Genomic DNA, 6,615 nt, shown 5'->3' with positions numbered 1-6,615 from the left:
CACTATATCTTGCAGAGGGTGAAAGGAAGCTTCAACCAATTTATTTCTGGAAGCAGCAATATGCTGTGAAGAAAAAGGAAAAACAAACCTAGAGAGTACATTTGAACTTAAAATCTAATTGAGGCGACACTATCTCATTAATTTGTATACCACTGACACTGAATGCTTGACAAATAAAATCTAATTCATGTGATTCTATTAAATAAAAACAAAATTGTCAGTTTCAGAGCAATATAAAGATATAATCTATTTACATTAATTGAATTCATAGAAACAAATAAATGTTAAATTATACTAAATCTCAAAAGTACATTTTCTTAGATTTTTTTTAATGTACTGGCTGATTTAGTTACAGTTAATATAGAGACATGATGGTACATTGCATTAAAATGATCATGCTATGAAAATAGATAAAAAAGGAATTAAAAATCAGTTTAATGTAAAACATTTCAAAATTTATTCATAGTTTTTTCATAATATGTATTTTTCGTTAACTTGTTGAAGCACCCTCATATTACCAAAACTGCTATAACTGAACCAAAGCAGACAAAGAAATAACTATGTATAAAAATAATCCTTAAAATGATGTCATTAGGATAGAAATAACAGGAGTAAATAATACTTAGAAGCTCAAAAAACAGAATATTCTTGGGTGAAAAGATAACAGCAAATCATGAAAATACATTCAAGCAAGAAACTCAAACATTACCTAGTAGTCAGGAATCAATCTTTTTTTTTTGTTTTAGTTTTTGGAAAGGCAGAGAGACAGAAGGAAAGAGATCTTCTATCCACAACGGATAGATCTGGGACTGGCTGAAACAAGCAGTCAAGGATTAAATTCTGGGTCCGATGGTATGGCCTAGCGGCTAAAGTCCTCGCCTTGAAAGCCCCGGGGTCCCATATGGGCGCCGGTTCTAATCCCGGCAGCTCCACTTCCCATCCAGCTCCCTGCTTGTGGCCTGGGAAAGCAGTCGAGGACGGCCCAAAGCTTTGGGACCCTGCACCCGCGTGGGAGACCCGGAAGAGGTTCCTGGCTTCGGATCGGCGTGCACCGGCCCGTTGCGGCTCACTTGGGTAGTGAATCATCGGATGGAAGATCTTCCTCTCTGTCTCTGCTCCTCTCTGTATATCTGACTTTGTAATAAAATAAATAAATCTTAAAAAAAAAAAAAGAATTAAGTTCTGATCTCTGACATGGGTGGCCGAGTCCCTAATACTTGGGCCATATTCTGCTCCCTTCCCAGGTGCATTAGCAAGAAACCAGACTGGAAGCCATAGAGCCAGGAAGGATGTCAGCAGTACAGTTTAATTCACCACATCACAATGCTGGTCTTAATTTTAACATAATTCAGGTGATAATGTCACAAATTCCCAGTAAAAAACTACCTATGTTAGTATCTTCACCAGTCCGTAACAAGGTCAGAGATAAATATTATCCTTCTTTCCCCTCTCCCCAGTTTATATATGGCTAATAACTATTTAAGAAAACTCAACATTATAAATTTTGGATTTTTACCTGTAAAATATACCTAGATAAAACCTTACTCTAATTACAGTATATCCCAGGAGGAAGACGTCTTTACCAAAAAAACTGAAAAGTAGATCCTGACAGGAATACAGATTTTAATTGTTACAAATTTAATAATATACATTTTATTTTATCAAAATTTTATTCATTCAAACACATTATTGTTTCTCCACCAATTTTATCTAGAATGCTAGTTGAAATTTGTTTCTTACATTACTTCAAGAATTATTATGAAAGAATTCAAGGCCCAGCACAGTAGCCTAGCAGCTAAAGTCCTCTCCTTGTATGCTCTGGGATCCCGTATGGACGCTGGCTTGCATCCTAACTGCTCCATTTCCCTTCCAGCTCCATGTTTGCGGCCTGGGAAAACAGTCAATGACAGCCCAAAGCTTTGGGACCCTGAACTCATGTGTGAGACCTGGAAAAAGCTCCTGGCTACTGGTTTCTGGCTTCGGATCGGTTCAGGTCTAGCATTGCAGCCACATGGGGAGTCAATCAGCAGACAGAAGATCTTTCTCTTTTGTCTCCTCCCCTCTGTAAACAGGACTTTCCAGTAAAAAAAAATAAATTATTAAAAAAAAATTCAAATAAGAAAATTTTCAAAATATACCTTTCCCAAGGAAACTGAGACAAATTTCTGTACTTTCAGTATTTTTATTATTAATACACATTTTATGTCATTTTTAATGCCATTTAGTAACACTAGAACTGTTTTTGTATATAATGAACTAATCTCAGCAATGTTGAGTCTGAATTTAGACCAGAGGCTGGCAGAGTGGCATACCGTGTAAAACCACTACCTGCAATACTGGATTCTGTGTGCAAGCTCAAGTTCCAGTGGCTTTCATTTCCAACCACCTCCCACCTAAAGGCTTGGGAAAAGCAGCAGAAGATAGCCCAGGTGTTAGGGTTCCTACCACCCACATGGGAGACCAGGAAGAAGCTCCTAGCTCCTGGCTTCAGATTAGCCCAATGCTGGCTGTTATGGTCATCCTGGAAGTAACCAACCAATAGGCAAATGGAAGAAATCTCATTCTCTCTCTCTTTCTAACTCTGACTTTCAACAAAAACAAATCTTTTAAAAAGAAAGCCATATCATTAAAAGTGTGCACTCAGGGCCAAATTGTAGGGCTCCTGATTTTAAAAGCACGCTGTCTGCAACTCAGCAGTACAATTGCTGCAACAGTGACACATGCAAAGAGCATAAATCAAACATTTATGAAGTACAAATTCATGAGATCGAGAATACTGAACTTTGCAATATCATTCCACAGAAAATTCACCAAGCAGTTCAATTAATTGAAACTGATACCAAATCACAGAGAGAAATGTATTAAGCCCTCAGCATGAATTAACCTGAGAGCTTCACTGTGCAGGAAAAGACTAGTGATGCAGTTTTTGGGTAATTTGAGGATTCTGAAGAATGGAAACGATCCAGAACATTGAAAGTAACTATATTCAGAGTAACTATATTCTTCCTACCATACTTGCAATGGTTGAGATGGTTCTGGTTGGAAATTAAAGACACCAACTTTAGCTTATAACTCTCACTTTGAAAATAAATCAATATTTTGCAAAGAAAGCCATGTCAGTGATGCACCCAGGACCAAGCTGCAAGTCTTAAGGCAGACATGAGAAATTAGTCAGACAGTTTTCTGGCTAATGTGCCTAAAGACTATTTTATTTGGGGGCACTGTTTGCATGGAGGTTTCAAAAAAAAGAAAAAAAAAAAAAAACAACAGACCGACAGAGACTGGAATAAAGAGAAAGCACCAAAGAGGATGCTTTATATAAGAACAGATCTGTTTCTTAGGTACATAGATGCTCTCTAAAGATTTCCACATTTAAGTAGAGGCTCAGAATGGACTGGGATTGGTAAATCAGTACAATTTCATAATGTAAGGCAAAGGAGCCACTAAATTCTGGACATTATAATAATGTGACTTCATTTCAACCAACAGACTGTCAAAGCCAGAGGACATATACTTGGAGTGTGATACAAATGAGAGAGGGGGATTCTCCACACACGAGTGGAAAACACAACATGAGATTTCTGCACCCCACTGCCTGTGTCAATGGCTTTGGCACAATGAAATAGATTCAATACTTGGGAAAGCAGGGGGCAGGAGGAAGGAGGGAGCCGAGACAAGAGCCCTGGGCAGCAGCACCTGCTTCTTTGGCATTTGAAAATATGGAAACAGATCTTCCTCTAGACTGCAAAGCTAGGACTGAAAAGACATAGAATGATGGTATTTAAGTGAGTGTGTTCTGGCGAGAAAAATATTCAGAAGATAAACCATAGGATATTGGTAAACTTTAAAGGAGCTGTGGTGAAAGAGGCAGAGCCAAGGAATAACACAGAGCTGTGCAAACTGCTACAATGACCCTGTTATTCCTTCCTTTTATCTAGTGTGGTTTGACAAACATGTTACACAATTCATTAGAAACACAGACTATTTACCTTTATCTCTGCACCTCTGAATTTTTTCCCAGCATTGCCTATTTGCTTTACTATTTCATTCTTAATCATACGGAAATTATTTGGTACATTTGGCTTTCCTTGCTTGAATATCTTCTACCCACACTGAATTCAAAAATTGCTCTTTATGACTATCCTGACACCTCACACATACTTTCTGTAAATGATTCTGTCCAGCCTGTCAGTCAAGGTTTCTGGAAGTAATATAAAACAGTGCAACAAAGGTCTTGCAAGGCCCAGAAAAAGTTGATGGCATTCTTTCTAAAAGACATGTCTAATTACATAACATTTACATTCATGAAGCATGGGTATATGGCAATGAAGTGCATATAAAGGGAAATGGTTTAAACATTTATTATTTTAAAACTTTAAAATGAATTTGTTTGTGAAGGATATAATCAACTCTCTGAATTTTTTGTGGGTTTCTGTTACCTCCTTAGCAGGATGACAGAAAGTGGACAGTGTTGTCAAGCAAACACAGCAAAGGTTTAATATCAAACAGTAAATTTCCACTTCTCTCTGCAGTTAACCAGCTATGTGGCCCTAAATAATTGCTTGGATGCATTGAGCCTCAATGTCATCATTTACAGAGTATAAGTATTAATGACTTTACAATTTGCTATATGGGCCAATATAAAAAAACTTACATATAAAATACAATGTGTGTGTGTATGACATTTAAAATTTTATTTCAATAGGTAATGGATAATAATCATAGATAACAGATAACAGACTTCACTCTTTCTCTGTATCTATAAACATATGTGTGGTATTTTTACCTCTTTATGACCAAAGAAAATAGCACTCTTAGAATTTTTGGGAGTACGCATATAGAAATAGGAGTTTTTAAAAAGAACAGTGATGATTAAGAAAATCATACCAAATGTCAATAAGCAAGACTTTTGTGTAAAAAGAAATCATTTATTCACTTGAAAATCAGAGCTAATCCTCTGTCTACAAGCACCAACATTCCACACGGGTGCCACTTCATGTCCTGGCTGCTCCACTTCTGCTCCACTTGTCTGCTTGTGACCTGGAAAAGTAGCACAGAATGGCTCAAGGCCTTGACTTGGCACCAACATGGGAGGCCCGAAAGAAGCTCCTGGCTCTCAGCTTCAGATGAGCCCCAATTGCAGCTATTTGCGAAGTCAGCCAGGAGATGGAAAGTTTCTGTCTCTGTATCTCTCTCTTTCAAGTAAAATAAATCTTTTTCTAAAAATTAAAAATAAATATTAAATGCAAAAAGTGAAAGATTTCCTTGGCATCTCTTGTTAAGTTCCTGTTCTGCTCCTCCACAGCCTTTAACCCCATCTCCTAACAAGTAGATAAACGCCTCCTACGGTGCAATGATCAGGAGACAACCAGCAAAATCATTCTTGGGCATTCCCATGACAAAGAATTGCAGAAACAACTCCATCAAACTCTCCTGCTTTGGGTTTCTGTAGAAATCATTCAGAACTGCTGAACCCCTTGTATCCCGAACATGTTTTAACTGGATGCAGGCATTTGAACATGCCATTTCTATATCACTGAATGTTGATGCTGGTGCTAACAGAATAACTCAGGAAGTCAGAAAACCAAGAGACTCACACTAAGCTATGTGATGATTTCCAGCAAGCTAGGACTAGGACTCGGACCTTCTCACTCCTCTATCAGTGCTTTATTTTGCCACACAGTTCTGCTTCCACTCTATATTAGGAGGAAGCAAGAGCACAAGAGGACTCTTAATTGCGAAGTTTTGACAAGAACTAAGGAAATCTCTACACTGGATATTTCTTTCATGCCATTGCTCTTCAAGAGTTACTTCCAGGGGACAAGAAGTGACAGTGAGGATTACAAAATAGTAGTAATTTCTTCGAGTACAGTACAGATGACTTTTTGTCTTTTATAACATACATGATCGCACAGATGCTATGACCCTTAGTCACTGTTTGATGTTCCATATTTGTATATTTGCAACAGCAAATTGAGCCTGAAATCTGCTTCAAACCAATGTGTTTCAATTTCAAGGTTTTTCCCAAGAGAAGCATTAGAATAAAATCTTATGGCAAAATCACTAATTTGCATTCTCCAACCTTAGCTGACATCTACATTAACATAGAAAAATTACAGAAGATAGTTTGTAGAATACATCCATCATTACATGTGCTAAAAGATAGCTGTTAAAGAGGAGAAAGCATGAATTGAAAGGATATTTTCCTCAATGCTGAGAGCTCTTTATGTCACACCCATCAGGGTGTTAATTTTCACATAAGACATTAGTTCTTATTTTTAGATTCTCATTAAACTTGGAAAAGCAGGTGTCTGCATAAACTGGATTTTCACTGATATACATGCTTTGCATATAGATAAAAACTTCAGTTTCTCCTTATTACTGGTAATTCTTGCTTTAAAAAGTCCTTTTTAAGTTTTTTGTATTGTTTATTGTTACCATTATTTTTCATTATACAGTTTTGTAGAGACAGAGATTCCCCCCTCCACTTCCTTTTTTTCCATTCCCATTCTTTTCCCCCTGCCCACTTCCCCCATATTTATTATTACAATGGTATAGTCTCAACAGCAGTCATGAATTCAATATTCTGCTATTTAAGTGCATCATGACCTTGTA

This window comes from Ochotona princeps, chromosome 4 (assembly GCF_030435755.1).
Source record: "Ochotona princeps isolate mOchPri1 chromosome 4, mOchPri1.hap1, whole genome shotgun sequence".
NCBI classification, from domain to species: Eukaryota; Metazoa; Chordata; class Mammalia; order Lagomorpha; family Ochotonidae; genus Ochotona; species Ochotona princeps.
The sequence above is the reverse complement of the archived record's forward strand: the minus strand, read 5'-3'. Positions refer to the sequence as shown.